The sequence below is a fragment of the Ursus americanus genome, chromosome 7 (assembly GCF_024610735.1).
Source record: "Ursus americanus isolate L20-20 chromosome 7, mUrsAme1.1.p, whole genome shotgun sequence".
NCBI classification, from domain to species: Eukaryota; Metazoa; Chordata; class Mammalia; order Carnivora; family Ursidae; genus Ursus; species Ursus americanus.
This window is the reverse complement of record NC_142133.1, coordinates 23,825,777-23,844,727: the sequence shown is the minus strand read 5'-3', so window position 1 is coordinate 23,844,727 and position 18,951 is coordinate 23,825,777. Positions and strand designations below refer to the sequence as shown.

Sequence of the window (18,951 nt, the reverse complement as noted above, 5' to 3'; positions counted from 1 at the left end):
CCACATGGACAAATTGTATGGGAGAAGAAAGCACAGCAAAGGGGAGATGTCAACACAATTTTAGATGTTGGAAAGTAGATGCATGTGCATCGTCTTGACCTAGCAGACTCAGGAAAGCTGAAAACCAAGCCCGTAGGAAAAGACAGGATGGGATATGTACACTCCACAGAGCTCCAGAAAGGCTCACAAATTGGAGGCATCATTACTTCTGAAGAAATTGGAAGCCTCAATTAATCCTGAAGACCAGGGTATGGAATAAGGCTGAAAATTGGAGTGCTGGTTGAAAGTTTATATGAGAGGGAATTAAATCCCCTCCTAAACCCATGAAGCTAGGCTACAAAGTCCACCCCCACCCCCACTCTTCTGCCTTAGCTGGAGAGAGACAGATGGTTTCCTCTTTTTATTTTTTTATTTTTAATCTAAAAAAATTGAGGTATGACATGTAACATTCTGTTAGTTTTAGGTGCACAACACAGTGAGTCCATAGTTTTATACATTGCAAAATAATAATAAGTCTAGCTAACATCCATCACCTTGCATACTTATAATTTTTTTTCTTCTGATGGGAACAACAAGTGGTTTCCTTTCTACAGAAGTGGCAGGTCTCAGACTCTGGGCTCAGGACTCAGGCTCTGGACTCAAGGGATCGAAGACACAGAAGAGGGAGGAGTGAGATGGTCAACTAAAAACAGGAAAATTGAATACAATGCTCTATATTAAAAGGTAAAGTCTAGGAATCTCCGAGAAGTAAAACAAAATGGCAAAGAGATGGGAAATAAGAAAGAAGACAAGAAAATTGGAGCATCAATCCAGATGGTCAAACATCAAAATAACAGAAGTTCCATGGATAGGTGGGTAGACAACAAGTTCAGAGAAAACAGAGAGGAGAATATTAGAAAAGAAATAAGGCAGGAGTGCCTGGGTGGTGCAGTTGATTAAGCATCTGACTCTTGGTTTTGACTCAGGTCATGATCTCAGGGTCATGAGCTTGAGCCCCATATCAGGCTCCACACTCAGCACGGAGTCTGCTTGAGATTCTCTCTCTCCCTCTGCCTCTGCCCCATGCCTCCGCTCTCTCAAATAAATAAATAAATATTAAAAAAAAAAGAAAGAATGCAATAAAATTTCCCCAAACACAAAGAAATATGTTTCTAAATTGAAAGGACCTACCAAGTATCCATCCCTGTGAAATTTCGTAACTCTAGGATTCTGGAAGACAATGGAACAGTGCCTTCAAATTCTAAGGGAAAATCTATCCAACACAGAATTCCTTACTCAGCAAAATCATTAGTTAAGTGTGAGGGTAGAATGTAGACCAAGAAAGAGAAAGTCATGTCATCTAAAAAAATTGGGATTCAACACCAGAGACAAGCAAGCAAAATGCCCAGGATGCTGGTAAGGAGAGCCTCTGGGTGACAGCCGAGCTTCAGGCCCAGGGAGTGGAGAACCAACAGCTACGGGGTGGAAAGGAACAGGGGGAGGAGTATTCTGTAAGTTAGGGAAAGTCCAAAGGTCAGAAGGGCATGGAGGAGGGTGGATGTGCTGAGATGACTGGAAGAGATGACTTGATAGAGAATCTTCACCCTTCAGTCCTTTAGGGATGAGCTAAGCAGATAAATAAATAGAGCCAATCAACAGCTCTAGAGAAAAGAGAGGGTTCTACAGGAAAACAAGGATAAATTTAGAGGTACATAATTATAATTTAATTGTAGGGTCCTTCCAAGCAACCTCATAAATCGTTCTCTCCTTCCCCACCCAGGTTTTAAATAATTTGATAAGTAAAAGTAAGGAATTCAGACGAAGGACAAAATATCACTTTGTTTTTCTTCATAATAAAGGTTTATTTGGCCAATGTAGTTTAGTTTTGAGAGCCAAATGGGCTTTGAACCCCAGAATTAGGCAGATTTTTCCCACCCAGGCAGGGCAGTGCTCCAGGGAAAGCTTGCTCCTTGGCAACAAAGAGCTTCCAGCGGGCAGACGGACAAAAGGCTGAACTTAATCTACCACCCAGACTGCTCCTCCTCCCCTAGAGAGAAGTGAGTAATAATGGAATAAAGGGCAAGAAAGAACACAGAATGTGTAGGGGAAATCCCACCCCTTGGAAGAAGACATTAGGAGCAGGGAACAGGCTCCTCCCCACCCCCTGACACTAACAACGCCAACATAGCGATTTCACCAGAAATTGTAACAGAGCAGTGTAAGACTTGTGAGGGAATGCAGGTGTGTATGGTCCTAAAGGCATAAGACAGCGACAGCCCTGTCTTTATAATAGAAATTCAGTGCAGAGCGTTAAAATGGAAAGGCAAGAAATGACAGCAAAACATAGTAGGTGGCAAAAAGTAGCCACAAATAGCTAAAAGCAGCTCCAGGAGTTGAAGGAGGCAGCCCTGGGGAGAAAAGCCTGCGAGGGGGAGACGTAGCACAGAGAACTCCTGCCCTTTCCATATTAACACTTGTTTGTCCTGCTCTTGGACTTCTAAGACATTGGGTTAGGTTAGAACATATGAAATTGCCAGTATTTGTCCATTTATGGCTTTTTAAAAAGGCAATGCGATATAGTCATATAGTTCACCTAAAAATTTAACAGAAATTTCATTCAAAAAACCTTTTTAATGACAGGAAAAGGAATGCATTGCCCCAGGATACTTCTCTGTTCCTCTGCCTCTAGGCTGGTTTGTGTGCCCCCCAGGGACCCCCCAACACTGTGCTGCGGAACTTGCATTAGCTGGTGTCGCTACAGTGTTGCTATCCTCTGTGGGCCTGTCTCCCCTGCTGCTCATGACTCCTTTGAGGGGAGGGCTCTGTTTATCAGGGTGTCCTCCAAGCAACAGGCACAGAGCAGCACCCTAGTATTTCCTAAATTACTGTGTTAACAACCCTTGCAGGGTTCTTGGAGCAGGGGCTTCCTTTCCCAGGGGTTTAAAGTAATCTTTAGGGGCGCCTGGGTGGCACAGTGGTTAAGTGTCTGCCTTCGGCTCAGGGCGTGATCCCGGCATTATGGGATCGAGCCCCACATCAGGCTCTTCCGCTATGAGCCTGCTTCTTCCTCTCCCGCTCCCCCTGCTTGTGTTCCCTCTCTCACTGGCTGTCTCTATCTCTGTCGAATAAATAAATAAAATCTTTAAAAAAAAAAAATAAATAAATAAAAAATAATCTTTAGCCTTTCACTCAGAATCACACCAAGCGCACTACTTTGAAGTTTTTAGAATCTCCGTCTAGTCTCCTTTTTTTTAGGAAACAAGTTTAAAATGGAAAACCCAAATATTGGCAATTTCATATGTTCTAACCTAACCCAGTTAATTACTTGTCATTGGTGTATTTCCATTTGCACAGTCACCGCCGGGGTTTTGAGAGTTCCCGGTCCCTCGTGCACGACTTTCCCTCCAAGGACCTGCTTCTCTCGGAACTCTGGAGCCCAGAGCCTATGCCTTATGAGAGTCAGCTTTCCTCCTGGGCTCTCACTGCCTCTGGAATGCCAGGGTCACTTTCAGAAGGCTTTCACTCCCCATCACCCTCTCTTGGTTACAATTAGATCTAAATCAGCAACTCTGCCGGTTACTTACTAAATAAGCGGGGAAATAACAGCTAATCAGAAAAATCCTGTGTGAAGGTGTTTGTGGAGACATAGAGCAAATGAAGAAGCACCAGTTTCCACTCAAAGGACAACTCTCATCATGAGACTTTCTGATAGTCTGTCCAGCCAGTAAGAGAGTCGATGGTTTGCCCCCTGGATAACTTCTGGATGTCTCTTCAGTCATAATGTTGAGCCAAATGGCCACTCATCTAAGTGTGGACCATCTGGGTGCTGGGAGGACAAGGAGCTCTGCCGTTTCCTAGCTGGGAAGCACGGAGTATCCCTTCTCCTCTCTGAGCCCCTGCTTCCCATCTGTAACCTGAGGGTGATAGCAGAGGTCTCAGCTCTTTGACAGTTTCAGGATTTTAAGTATAGACTGAGGGTTTCTTCTGACAACTAATGTTTGACCTAATGTAAAACACCATATCTTATTAAAGGAAGCCCATTAGAGTTCAAATTAGAATTTTCCAGAGTAAGCTAAATGTACTTTCCATCTCTTTCCACGTTTGCTATTACATATTCATCAAGTTCTCTTTTTGTAAGTATTCATTCCTCTGCAAATGAGACCCCCATCAAATCTTTTTTTACTCTATTGTTCTATTTCCCCAGTAGATGGCACCCCATTACAATTTTCAATTACCTTCTGCCTACAAAGGGCAGACAGCCCAGAAAATAAACACAGAGTGAAAAGCATGTAGGGAGAATTTGTTTTCAAACACAGATAAATAAGAAGAACTTTATGTTAAATATTCACCTAAAATATTCATTGATTTTTCTACAATTTAAACAATCATTTAGGTTCTACATATAAGGTGTCATAAAGAAATTAGAACATTTTGATATAGACACATGAGACTGTTGTATGTTAGAACTGAGTACTGCCTTTCAAAATGATGAAACTTTGAAATTACAGATGATTGAATGATGCTGTCACATTGCCATTTAAAAAACATTTAGAAAATCATTCTCCAGAAATATAATCTCATGATCAGTTTCCAGCCTACAACAGAAAAGTCTCAATGCCTCCTTTTGACAATCCCTTCCCAATAGCACCATCTTCCTGGATAATCCTCACATTCAAGAGTTGTTTGGGTTTTTTAAAAAATTTCCCCTTGGAAAGGCTATTTGCAAATATTCCACAGTCAATGAAATTTAACCATTCACTTTCAATGCTTTTGGAAAGAATAGAACTCATCCACTTATAACCTTATTTTCAGCCCATATGTTCTGTCTCCCAGATGGCTACTTTTGCCATGGGGTGGGGAATGGGGGGAGGCAGTGGGGGGGTAGAACATGGCCCATATTGTAGGAAGACTTATTCTAGGATACTGGCAAGCAAAGAAGCCAGTAAATGAGATGGGAAAGGCCTCTAACACTGGGAAACGTGAGCTTAGAAATTTGAATTTAACTTCTGAGAAAAGAAGGAAGGTGAACAAAGATCTCACCAGCCTCAGGTTGGGAAGAACCAACCCCTGCTTCAAGCCTGGCAGTGGATTAGGAACCCCAGTCCTACCCATATAGGTGTTACCAGGTTTGGTCTTGCTGCCCTTAGCCCAGAGTTCCTGGGACCAGCCTGGCTACCTGATACCCTTGGAGCTAGAAACATCGTCAGTTATTACTTGAATGTATTCCTGTTTTGCTTCTGGAAGGGAAGCCCTGAACTGCTTCTCTGGGGAATCTAGCCCCTTTAATGCATGGGGGAATGTGCAAACATGTAACACCCAGCCCAACCAACAATCACCTTGAATCTGACTGACATGCCCTTACCTGCTCTCATCTCAGGCGCTAAGTTCCAAGACCTTTATTCTCCAGCTCCTAAAACCTACCACAAGCCCTGCCTATTATGGTGACATTCTTTCCCCAAGGCTGTGAGCTTTGGTAAACTCCTGGGATTGGGCACCCTGGCTTTTCCAGGCAAGAGATGGGCCCCGCGGCCCCCATCCCCTCACTACTAACCCTCTGCTCTCTGCCTGGAGAAAAGATCAACATCTGGCTCTAACTCCCTTCCTTCTCACAACTGAGTTAACTCTCAAGGTCAGTTGCATGATCTTCTGGACTTCTGGTTAGGTGAACACTTAGTTTCCTAGGCACCCAATCAGGTTTGAGTTGGGTTTTCAGGGATTTGCTCCTTTGGCTCCCTCTGGTGGTCTAAGCCTCACCCACGGGCCACTGCACAAATTTGTAGTTTTGATGGTCTGCTGATTTATGGACACAATTCACAGGCTTCCTAAGGATATGAGGCTACAGTTTCAGGTAAGTGGTAGGGGAACTAGGCCACCTGACTCCCAGGTTAGGTTTCCTTGGGCAAACCCTCACCAATTCTGAACGACTTTCATATTAATCTTCAGTATGTTTGCTCCACAGCCTGAAAGCCCTCAGCCATGGGAACTGGCAAACTGGATGACAAGGACAATTCTACCAAGAACCTGTATTTCTATAGTATTATGTAACTTTTTCTTTTTTTCCTTTTATTTATTTAGTATGTACTCTGTGCTGGTCCCCGTTCTAAGCACTTTTCCTGTGTTAACTTATTTAATTCTCAAACAGTTTTATGGTGTTAGTATGATTATTATCCCCAATTTTTAGAAGAAAAGATAGCCATACATTGCTTCAAATGCCGCAAGCCAGAAAGAACAACAACTATTCATTTTTCAGCTTCACGCACACAAGTTTGTGAATTACACGAGCTGTTGAGTCCATAAAGAGGCATCAGGCTTGCAGCAGTGACCAAGACAAGTCTTTTTGCAGGACCGACGGAGCCCAGGAAGAGGTGTTACCCAACTTCACTCAGAAATTTCAAGCCAAGACTCTTAGGAGGTTAACCAGTAACATATGGGTAAGCACCAGCTTCCAAACCAACTTAGGAACATGGAAGAGAAAGGATCTAGAGACGCATAGGATGTCTGAGATGGGCCAACACTGTGGTCTTCCAATAGAGTGACCAACTGTTTCAGTTTTTCTGGGACTGAGGAGTTCCCCAGCATGTGGAAATTTCAGTGCAAAGAGCAGGAAGCTTCCAGGAAAACAGGGACAGGTTTGTCACTCTATCTTCCAAAGAACTGAGATTTGCTTTGAACTACTGGACACTCCAAGAGCATCCTGTTTAACCTCAAAGTTCACAAGCTCCTGATTTCATTGGCTTCCCTCTCCCTCCAACACTTACATGGGATGGGGGTCTATGCATCAAGCTCTATGTCACCTTCTGGGGGCTTTTCTAGTTGTTTTAGTACAAAAGAAGGAAATCCTTGGTTCTTGCAAAGAGTAATAAGGTTGGTACCTCCAAAACAGAACTAGCAGGAAATTTTTTTTTTTTAAGTTTGGATATCAAGGAGTTCAGAACATGCTACGCCAAAATATGCCACTTTGGCACATTGATTATTTTGAGTTAAAGGCACTTGAGAAACAGTAGGTACAAGAAAGACACCCGACCTTCCTTTTTCTTCCTGAAAACAGGTGATAAAATTCCCATGTGAAAGGTGCCCCATCTATACCAGAGGAAGAAACATTCTCATCACCGGGGACAGGGAGTCAAGGCCAAGAGAAATCTGTAAAAACTGACCTTTGTTAAAATAACCCATATTTTCCTTTGGTCTCCCCACATATTTTAGTAACCTTCCATAATTGTCACTCTTTGTTCAATCTAGTATATAACCATTTCTTTGGATCTTCATTTTTCTTGCTATAGTTCCCACACACATAAAAATAAAATTCATATGCTTTTCTCCTGGTTGTCAGTCCCAAATGGAGACCCTAGCAGGATGGAGGAACATTTTACACCCCCTCCCCCCATGGATGAACTACTGAAATTCAGATCTCTAAAAGACTGGCAACACTAAGATGGGTGTGCGGGAAGGAAGAGATGTCACACTGTGGATGTCCCTCAGGCCCCTATTAGCCAATAAAATGGCAGCTCAAGTGGACCGTGCATCTAAGCTAGTGCCCCAGTTCTTCATGTACAGGAATCTTTATGGGTACTTTTAGAGAAAACAATGAACAAATAACCTTGGCTAAAATAAATACATGACTGAAAGGACTCAAACAGAAAGTCAATTTGATATAGCCAAGTGATTTACTTGTCTTTTTTTCCATCTTGCCAAATCTAAAATACTCATAAGAACCAAGAAGAAAGGTAACAACTTTAGTCCCTGATTTTCTTATCTTCTTTTTGTACCTTAACTGGTTAGATTTCAAATGGCAAGCCTCCCTGAGTTTGGGTAGGCACATAAAATCTTGTAAAAGAAGGGACCTGCCAAGGACTTGAGTCTCCAGGAGAGTCAGCCCTGGTCCTTCGGTAAGCCGTACCGCCCATGCCCCCCCAGCTGCAGTTTCAGACAAGAGTCCCAGATCCTGAGCATTTCCAGCTTGCCATGCTTGGATCCATCTTTTCCTAAATCTGGACTTTTGGCTCTGACCTCGGAATTTTATCCCTGTGTTGAACCCCTGTAAACATGATGTTTAAACATCTTCCATCATCAAGATTTCAGCCACAGACTTTGTCTTGGTCTGTCCTTTGGGTTCCTGGGGTCCCCTATGGCTCTGATAGGAACTCACAGACCTAGCCTTGACCTTGCAAAATCGAATCCACTTCCAGTTACTTAGCTGGACAATATTAGCTGGCCAGGAGTCAGGCCTGAGATTCAGACAATCGAGAATCTGGCATTAACAGGTCAACCCCATTGGTCTCAGTATTTCCATATTAATATGGAGTGATTCCTGCACCTGCCCACCATCAGGACATTGAGACTCCTCAGAACAACCTCATAAACCTATAAGGAAGATTGTTATGATCCTAAGAATCTCTCTCTCTCTCTTTTTTTTTTTAAATTGACAGAGGGTGAGGGTGGGGTTAGCAGGCACAGGGAGAGGGAAGGAGAGAATCTTAAGCAGGCTCCATGCCCAGTGCAGACCCTGATGCAGGGCTCCATCTCACAGCCCTGAGATCATAACCTGAGCCAAAATTAAGAGTTGGACGCTCAACGGCCTGAGCCACCCAGGTGCCCCCAAAACCTCTTTTTATATAGCATTACCTTCGTCTATGCCTAAACATAGTCTCTTTGATTTCAAACTTAAAAACAAAGCAGGTGCCTGGCTGGCTCAGTCGGAAGAACATGCAACTCTTGATCTCGGTGTTGTGAGTTTGAGCCCCTCGTTGGGTATAGAGATTACTCAAAATAAATAAATAAACTTAAAAAGAAAAAAAGAGAGAGCAAAAACAGACAATGCTGACCCAGACAAGCAAAGCAATAACAAGGCTTTAGGTAAATATTCTGAATTGTTAAAAAGAAAGGTACTGTCTACAACCGATTCCCAGACTTGATTTGTATTCATGTCTCCAGCCTAGAACCAATCAGCAGTACAGCATTAAGAAACCACCAATAAACCCTGTTTGGTATAATAAAACCATGAACATCACTATTACTCCAAGAAATAGGACACGGGAAGTGGAGACATCATGGCCTAGAGAATCACTAAACAGGATTCATAGGAATGATCCAGGCAGTTCAAATTTTCTAGTACCAGTGAAACCATGTTTCTTGTCTAGCACTTTCTCCAGAGGGGCCTGAATCAGATTTTGGTATCCTAGAGGTCCGGTTTTGTACTAGTGCTCAGATTCCTGGGTTCAGAAATGAGCTTCCTGGTAGAAAGGGTCCTCATCCAAGCAATGAGACAAGCTTTTTGATTAAATGCCCTTTATATTCTCCTGTGACTCTTTCATTTGCTCTGTCTCCTTTATGTCTCTCTGGGATACAATTCATTGAATCTTTTTAAATAGAACACATCTGCTTAACCCTGCCCAAAAGAAACTTCTACTGTCCTATTTATTTTAATAGCCATGTGATCTACTAACGAACATCGAACAGCAGAGATTAAACAGAAGAAATCTCTCCCCAGTCGTGCTTTATCCATTAAACACATGTGAATCTGTGATGATCTCGGCTTTCCTTGTGCCAGTGACTAATTGAGTTTGAGACAGAGGCTGTCAAATGCTGGAATAGAATGATTAATGTTAAGGATATTTTTGGTCTCTGATTTATCCAGCTTCAGAGGGAAGAAAAAAGTCGTTACCGTATCAGGACTGTGACAATAGGCAATTTCCAACAATGGGATCACCCTCCTAAACCGGCCAGTCTATTAACGGAAAACATCTTCGCTTTCACACACTGCTCCTGGGCCAGTGATCGTGCAGATTTTTACTTGCATTTATTTCAGCTGCAACATTTATTCTATTCCCAGTTATCCTTCCCTGAGATCTTATTGAAGCTGCCACTGGGAACCATGGAAATAAGTGATAGCCTCTGTGAAGAACCAGCTGCGGGGCCCAGCCCACCATTCAGATGATATATACCCCAGCCGGGGCCCCTCTCCCAGCAACAGCGACTCAGGAATACTCTGGCTATTCACGGAAGAAACCCATTTCCTGCCAGGAACTTGATTACCATTGCTCTCACTTGGGACGGTAAAATGGCAGTAGGCAAAAGAAATTTGAGGCTGATGTGTGTGAACTAGGTTTCTCTTGGGGGGTCAGGTGGGGAGTGGAATAGGGCAGGTGGGACTGATTTTTAATTGTTTTAACATACACAGAGTGCGCAACTCAGAACCCAAACTATGTCGGCATGTCAGCTTTAGAAATACTGATAACATTTAAGTGCTGAATTCTGGTGACTATAGGTTTGCCCAACCATTTTATCACAAGAAGAAGTTAATCAACTGACCAGATTTGAAAGACGGGTACTGATCACAATGCAAAGGGACTTCTGACATTTTGTGACATGGCTTCACTGGATCTTCTGCTGCCTCTGGCAGTTGTCTGTCTCTGATCTGGGAGAGCATCCCTGTTCTCCCTTCTGCAAACTCCTCCAGGCTCTACTGCTCTTATGCCGTCCATCCATCCTGCCCCAGCTAACCACCAGAGCACCTTCCAGCCAGCCCACTCTCTACTTTCCATCCTCACTGGTGCTCACAGCCCCAATCACTGACCCCTACAAGGTGTTTCTGATACCATGTTAGATGGATCTTTGGTGATACGCAAGGAAATGGATGCAAAATACCTCCAGGGCCCAGGAGTGAGGCATTCGAAGGACAGATATGCACATCTCAGGGTAATAGTGGGAAGTAGTTTTCGGCTCACCTCCCTCCTCTTTCATGCCCTACCCCTCCTGTCCCCCATCAGGTGTCCAGTGCCTCCAAGCGGCCTCCACAGTTCTGCAGCAACTCTCCATATTGTCTGCTTCCCTATGAAGGGACCCACTCTCTTCTCTTTCCCCAACAGCACTTCTCAGAACATCCATCAGCAAGAATCATGCAGCGAGTGACTCTCAGCTGTAGCAGATAGAAGCTCATCTCACACTTAGACCACAAAGGAAATTTGCATAGATGGGAAGTTCAAGGGGCGAACTAACTCCAGAAATCATTGGATCCAGGGGTTTAGACAATGTCCTCAGAAACCTAACACCATTTCTCAGCTCTGCCTCTTTTTGGTCTCAGTTCATCTTAAGGTGCGTCTTCCCTATGTGTTAGCAAAGTGGGTCACCAGCAGCTCTAGATTCACCTCGTCTTTATGGCTAGTGGTCCCAATAATTCCAATACAAATCCCAGGGCGCACTCTGGTTGACCTAGCTTAATCATGTGTCACCCCTAAACCGTTTACTATGGCCGGTTGGATTGTGTATTCTAATTAGTCGGCCTTATGTCATATGCTCACCCTAAAGCACTTGGAAAGGGCTCCCCAGTGAAATTAGGGGTTTTGTTGCCACAAGGAGGTGGGTCAAGAGGCATGCAGGGCAAACACAATGATAGGTATGATAACAGTCCTCTACACTGATTACAATGTCTCAGCCCAGATGAATAGGTCCATAGCGGAGAAGCCTTCTCCATTAATAACAGGCTAGTAGGATATGGGGCGTTTTCAAACAATTCTAGTCCTACTTTCTGCATGCTGCTATTAATTGCAGCAATATCGAACTCCCTCAACGTATTACACTTATAATATGTGGAATATTCCTACGAGAATGGGCCCTGCTTGGGTATCATTCTCTAAAGCAGCAATACTCAAATTTGTTTTTAAGCACCATGACTGTCTTCAAATAAAATTGCATGTAAATTCTGATACCTAAAACAGAAGTGAGGGGCTCTACTTAGAGCTGACAGTGGGAGTGCTGAAGCATGGAGACAGGCAGACACAGATATGGTGCCCAGCCCTCTCCCACTCGGTGGTCCCTAGGGTGCATCTTTGGAACCCTGGGATTCCTGGAAGAATAGTTCGCAAGCATTAGATCCAACTGCTCTGGACCAGGCTCATAGGTCAGCTTAATTAACATTTGTAGCTAACTCAGTTTCCTTACCATAACTACATATGAAGGAACTCAATGATCACACCAACTCCGCTAAGAAACTGAGGCTCAGCAGGGTTAAGTAGCCTCCCCAAAGCCATACACCTGGGTCTGTAAGTGGTAAAGCTAAACTCTAACCCAGTACTACTTATTCCCAAACCAGTCCCCTTATCTCTACCCAGTAGAAACTTTGCACATAGGACAGAACAGTGATCGAAAAAAGCAGGACACAATGTTACTTATGTCCAATATGATCTTACCTATTTAAAAACATAAATGCATGATTAAATTACTAGAAGACTGAAAAGGGATATACTAAAGAATTTAACAGATCATCTGGGTTGGTAATTATAATGATTATAATAATAGCTAAAATCTAAGTGCTTACTACCTTTCAGGACTTTGTTAAGAGCATTATGTAAATTGTCTCATTAAATCCTCAGGACAACCACTTGAGGCCAGATATCATTATTTTTCTCATTTTACAAAACAGGACATGGTAAATGACTTACCCAAAGTCATAGAGCTTCTGAGTTCTGGGCTCAAATTCAGTTTCTGAAGACCTTGCTCATAACCACATACTCTGGTGCTCTCACTAATAACAGACATGTATTTATTTCTCAATCATGCAAAAAATTAAAGATTAAGATAAAATCAGACCTGGAACCAAATTTTCTTCAGTGCATGATTACCGGGCAGGACATGGGAACTTAGTGGGCTTGGTGCATCGTCCACCATACAGGTTAACCTGGGCTACAGGGCCCAGGCCAAGTGCCTGAAGGACACCCCACCCTGCAAACATCCAGCCATGAGAAGCACCCTTCTTCATGGTCACTCAGTGCATGCCCTCCCTAGGAACCCATGTTGGGTGATCTGCTTCAGAACTAAGGTTATTGGACAGGGATCTGATCACTGTTGGTTTGAACCAACCTTTCCATTTTCCCAGGTTCTGATTTATTGCCTGCTTCTCTTCTAGCCTCCCCTCACTATCAAGTCTCCGACTCATCTGTAGGCAGAACCTACATTGCTCACTTCTAGGTAGCCTTCAAAGGATGGGCTACAAAGGTCCACAAATCCCAGCCACAGCTTCAAAAAAGAACAGAGAAGGCAAAGTTAACTGCATAATTTCCCCTTGACCAGCTAACTAGTCAGCTCCAGCCTGTCTGCTGACCGAGGCCCCAGAGCCTCTTGGCTCCATTGATTTCCCTGGTCATGTGTCTGCTCCAGTAGCAGGTGGCTGGGGAGCGCTCCTCGGTAACGGCCTCCTCCATGGCACGTCCCTGGCTCCATCCTTGCCCATAGCAATCCTGGTGTCTTCAACGGGACCCTGAGCTGATTATGCCTTCTTGACATCCTCAATGCTGTCCTGTAGGTGAAGCAATTCCAAGAGCTGAATTTCTGCATCCAGCAGGAGTAGGGCTGAGAGCCACTCTGTCAGCTAGCCCACAGATGTTTCTGGCCTGTGGCTTCCTTCTCGTGGAATGGGTCCCCTTGGTCTACCTGGAGCCCAGGTGCCGCAGATGAGCTGTCAGAGGTGGCTGGTCCGGAGTAAGTCCATGTGATCGATAACCCTCAGAGGACTCAAGTCTTCAGTGACTACGGACCTTCCCTGGCTGGTCTCAGGGGAAGGACAGCATATTACAGCAATCCCCCAAACAGTACTCCCTATAATAGTGTCTGCTGAGACTCTGATAAGTTACAAAGGAGGAGAAAGTGTCTGTTATTAAATGAGTTTGGAAAATTCTGCCTCCATGACCTTTATTGGAGATTCATAGCTCCCATTAGACTATTCAGGGGGCTATGAAATCCTGCAATAAAGAAACCTGCTTAACTAGGTTATATCCAGTGTTGCCTAAATGTATTTATAAGGCCACAGCTCACCCCTTTGTCCCCCAGAACTCCTAGTGGCTTCACATCGGACACTGGTATTCTAATGAGCTGTCTGGAAAATCTCAGTGGACTGAGAGTGGAGCCAGGCAGTCATTCAGTTCTGTCTCCAGCCGGCCCTACGTGAGTCACTTCACTGCTCTGGGTCTCAACTTCTTCATCTGTAAAATGGGGGCTAGATTAAGACTATTTTCAAATGAATCCTCAAGGAACCCCAAAGTCTCCATGGATCTACCTTAGGTGTTTCCTCAGGGGATGAAGTAGAAGAGAGGTCAGCTTGGACCCCTCCAGACCCCCTCAGCCCCAACTGGCATAGCTTTGTTGACAGCTGTCTTACGTATAATAAAGTTTCCTTGTAAGAGATCCTGTAAAGAAACTTCTTTTGGAAGAGAAAGTGGTGGGGAAGGGACAGAAGGGGAGGAAGAGTATGAGGATGTGCCATCTTGTTCCCCTGACTCCCACAGTGCCGTCTGACGCTCCCAGTTTGGGCATCAGTTTAGCACCACTGCTCCCCTCCCCCCACGGCCCTCCCCCACCCCACACCCTCGGGTCCTCTGCTAACCAAAGGCGCAATGTGATATGGTCTGATACCACCATACCATTGGCAAACCTCTATTCCCCAAAGTGAAGCATACGAACTACCCAGCTGCTCACTAAAATGCAGATTCCTGGGCTTCACCTCAAACATACTGAATCAGAATTCAGGGAGAAGAGACTTGAGAATCCGCATTTTAACAAAACCCCCAGTAGATTCTTAGCTCCTCTGAAGTTTCAGATCCACTGCCCAGGTCTTGGAGCTGGGAAATTTCCACTCCACAAGGCACTTGATGCCCACTCCCCCTCACCCCCTCCCTGCTCTGGCAAGGCGCTAGAACTCCGTGACAGCCCCTACCACAGATGGGGCACATGCGCTGGGGGCAAACCTCATAAGCATGCCCAGAGCAGGCCGAGAGTGAGGCCTGGGGAGGAAGGTCCAATGTTGGTTGTTAGGAAAAGGAAGTCTGGAATGAACACCGGCGCCAAAACCCCGTAGTGAAGGAGGTCGGAGCTGGAGAAGCAAACAGCAAGCTAGGGAAGGTCTGTGCAGCCAACACGAGAGAGAGAGAGAGAGAGAGAGAGAGAGAGAGAGAGAGAGAGAGAGGAAAGCTTGCTGAATTCCAGAGATACACAGCAACACGTGGCTGGGTTTTGTTGTGTCTTTTCTAACGTGCTGTGACGGGGTATTCATGTGTTCCCAGCTTGTGTTGGCAGAAGCCGACAAATCGGTGAGACAGACGGCAGGAAAGCGGCAGACGCAGGTTGGCTCAAAAAGAATCCCTTTCCTCCTTTCATCTTCCCCCACAGTGCACGTTACCCCAGAGTCACCGGGAAAGGACACACAGTGTTTGGGGATAGTTCCTCCCTCATCCCCTGGAGCACCGGAGCGCCATGAGGTGGGCGGCCTCCGGAGCACCCCACAAGGATGCCCCACAAGAACACAGGTCCACGGAGTCTCTCTTTCTGAAACTAAAGAGCTGTTGGATGGAACCCAGTCAAGCCAGAAAGCTCGAGAGCTTTCTGGGGTTCATGATCACGTGCTGGGGCTAAAAGCAGATCAGGATGAAATCACCAGGGAAAGTCCCTAATTCCCAGCAGCCAGTTTCTCTCTAGTGGGTTCTGGCTTTTCCACCTGAGTGATGTCAGTGGCCTCAGATTTCCATCAATCTTTCCTCCTCCGTCACATAAAGTGTGTGGCTATGAGTGGGTTTGGGTGTCAGACAGACCTGGGGTTGCATCCTGGCCACGTGGCTCACGTGCTGGGCAGGTGGGTCCCTCCCAAAGCTAAGGGTGGGTAAGTGTTCTCGTTTGCACAGGGATAACAATGGGAGCCGTATTAAGATCTTTACAAAGAGTTAGTGAAGGAGTCACTGGGCAGTCCTTAGCACTGGGATTCTTAACACATTTAGATTTTTATTGTAATTTTCAGCATGTGCTACAGGCCTCCAACTAAGGCCCTTTCAAATTCATGTGGCAGAGAGGGCTCAAAACCTTCCTTGATGGTCAGAAGTTATTGACCTGAACTGAAGGACAGGGAGAGGACAAGAGGCTACAGAGGGGGAAATACAGGAACTCACACTTGCATAAAGTAAGGAGAGCAGGGATTTGAAAGAGACTTGGGTGCTTTTCACACTAGTTCCTACACAATTCAGAGAGAGATGGGTTTTCTCCTTTGTTCTACTGGAACTTGCGACACAAAGTAAAAACACAATACCACAAACCAACCAATTTTCCTCATAAACAAGAAAAAAAAAAATGCACGCAGAATTCCAGGATGTTCATTGGAAGAGATACAGATAGGAATGAAAAGTTTGTGAAAAGGCACCCACATCCCTGGGTTTCAGATTCTGGGCTCAGGGGTGGGGCCTGAGAGTTTGCATTTCTCCCAATTTTCAGTGGGGCTGCTGCTGCTGCTGGGGTGGGGGTGGGGAGCTTACTGTGAATAGCATGGGTCTAACTCCATCCCTGGTCAATTACTGAACCTCTTTACACCTCAGGTGCCTCACCTATAAATTGGGGATAAGAACATTGACTTCACAGGGTTCTTGGGAGGATTAAATTAGATACCCCTCATAAAGTGCTTAGGCTGATTTCTGGAATTTATTAAGCTCTCAATAAATGTGGGCCATGTAAGCCATAATCCCAGAGAAGGGGTTGCAATAGGGAGGCACTTTGCCATAAAACCCTCCATGCTTGCTTTATAGAACCCAAGTCTTCCCTCGAGATGGGTTCTTTTCTCCTTGTGATGAACACAAGGTTCTTTCTGTCGCCTTCGCAACAATCCTGTGACATGGGACTATTCTCCTGCTCTTGCAGACGAGGAGAACGACACTGCCTGAGTGCCTACATAGCTGACATATCTTGCTCTGGGTCCCACAGCTTCCAAGTGGCAAAACTGGGGTTTGAGCCTTCTAATCCCACTTGACTGCAGAGCCTACGCCCTTCTCCATTCCAGATGCAGCAAATAGATTTCTTCGTCTAGTCATCCCATCTGCTAACAGTCGCCTGGGGCAGGGGATTTTGAGGCATAAATATCCTGGTTCAAGCGGAAGGACTGCTGGAATTGATTAGAAATGTCTAGCTGCCATGCAGCTAGAGAGGGGGTGTCAACACATAGGCCAGATATTTGCTGTGCGTGCATTTTGCTATGGCAACACAGATGGTGGTAAAGGTTTCCTAATTTTATTGAAGATTATATTTAAATACACACAAATCAGGTGAATGCCCCCAGGAGTTACTAATGATTTCAGATCTGAGCTCCTTTGCCCACTGTAATTTCATTTACGTGGCATTTCAGTGCACACCAATGCAGGCAAATAGTCATGTGACTAAGCCACATCTGTAGATGATCCAAAGCCATTTTTTGTTGTTGATGTTTCAGAGTTCCAGCAGGATACTGTGCTTTAAAATTGTCAATAGACTATCTGACACGATGGATAGATATTCTAGCAAGTTTCTGCACCGTATGCAAGGATTTAAAGAGGAAAGAGAGAGTCCATCTTCAGGTGAAACTGAAAACACAAAGCTTTAACCTTCTGAAGTTGATTCGTGATTGTGTGGAGGTATTTTCCAATTCCTTAAACCCATGGTTCTCAAGTGCCAATGTATGGGAAAAACTGGCATTAGGAAGTTTGTTTAAAAAGCGGATTTCCAGTTCCCCTGCGGGATTCTAATCCTGACTATCAGGGATCGGGCCAGGCAATCTTTAAACAGTACCGCAGAGTCGTAGGACCACACCTGGGAAGCCCTGCCTTCAGCCGTGCTATAGACTAGCAATTCTCCCTGCTCGTCAATACGAGGAAAGCTTTTCTCAAAAAATTTCTCACACATCCCTTGGTAGCAGTTGAGAAAATACAGGATGGCAAAAAAATTACAATTCATTTTCTATGATTATAGATAAATGTTTTATTTACTATAATAACATGTAGATAGATATTTGAGAAAGAATAGGAGCTCTGTGTAAAAGAAGTGTTTAATCCATCTATATGCAATGCACAGTGCATATATGGATTTAAGAGCTCTTGCAGCTACTCTGCTAACCTTCCCGTCACCCCTCCCCCAACCCTGCCTGCCCTCCCTGCCTGCAGATGTCCACAAGCCAGGGTGGGAAATCACTCTCCACAGTTTTGACTCCTGCCCACTCTTTAGTACGGTTGTCTCCTGGCATGTGGAAGGCACATCGCTCACCTGAGAGGGAGAGGAGAAGAGAAGTCATATTCATTGTTCCCTTGTATGACAGGAGTGGGTCCATATTGGCTGACTTATATACATATTTTCATTCAAAAACAGGAGTCCAATTCTTTCTTCTATCATCTGTATCAATAGAGTAGAAATCCAAATTTGATTAATAAATCCTCATTTTACTGTAAAATCAGATATCTCCACCTCTTACATCTCCATTCTGGTTTTTATGTTTATGTGACTAAAACTACATTTGAAAATAATATTGAATCTGAAAAAGGTGTTGGGCATTTGGTGACCAAAGCACTATGCTGACAACTATAAAGACCTCACAAAAATCAGCTTCGGGTGAGTACAGGGGATTCTCATCCCTGAAGAGATGCTCGTTTGGATACTTTTGGATGGTCCTTATTCTGTTTGCCAAAATCAAAACTCTTCTCAACTTCAGAAACAGAGAAACGGGAAGGCAGGATTGTCTTTCCTTCAAAAAGAGCAACTGGGTTCTAACAGATGTGGCTTAAATAAGGTGATGATCCGAATTACCTTTTGCTTAAATTCACATTCAGATTGGCTGGGAAACCCCTCGGTAGGCGGTAGGAGATGCCGGTCTAGAATTCAGAGTTTACAGAGAAAGTCTATCAAGCCTGTGTGGACAATAATAAAATGGATGTCTGTAAAAGATAGAGGGAAAGACACACAACTGTCAGTCAGCAGGAAGTGGTGGCCCAGTGGCCCAGTCCTGCCTGGCCCTGAAGCCCACGTGTTTATCTGATGTTGTCATTAAGTGGTAAGAGGGAGGGCTTGGGCCGGGACGGGGACTGACCTTAAAGACACCAGCACTAAGTGTTCAGAAAGCTGGCCCCATCGACTGTATTCTGATCATTTCCAGTGAGGCTCGGCTCGGACTGGAGACCACCAGGCTCGTAGGGGACTGAGCTGTCG

The 18,951-nt window shown here is 44.7% G+C and overlaps 1 protein-coding gene across 1 annotated transcript in view; it reads right to left on the bottom strand.

Moving 5' to 3' along the window:
- CCDC85A (coiled-coil domain containing 85A) overlaps nt 1-18,951 on the bottom strand; it is a 641,780-nt gene that overhangs the window by 227,161 nt on the left and 395,668 nt on the right. Inside the window, exons 13-14 of the mRNA XM_087863416.1 lie at nt 18,553-18,680; nt 18,016-18,141 (exon numbers count right to left, since the gene is read on the bottom strand). The gene's annotated coding sequence lies outside the window, so the exon portion shown is untranslated. The remainder of the gene's footprint in view (nt 1-18,015; nt 18,142-18,552; nt 18,681-18,951) is intronic.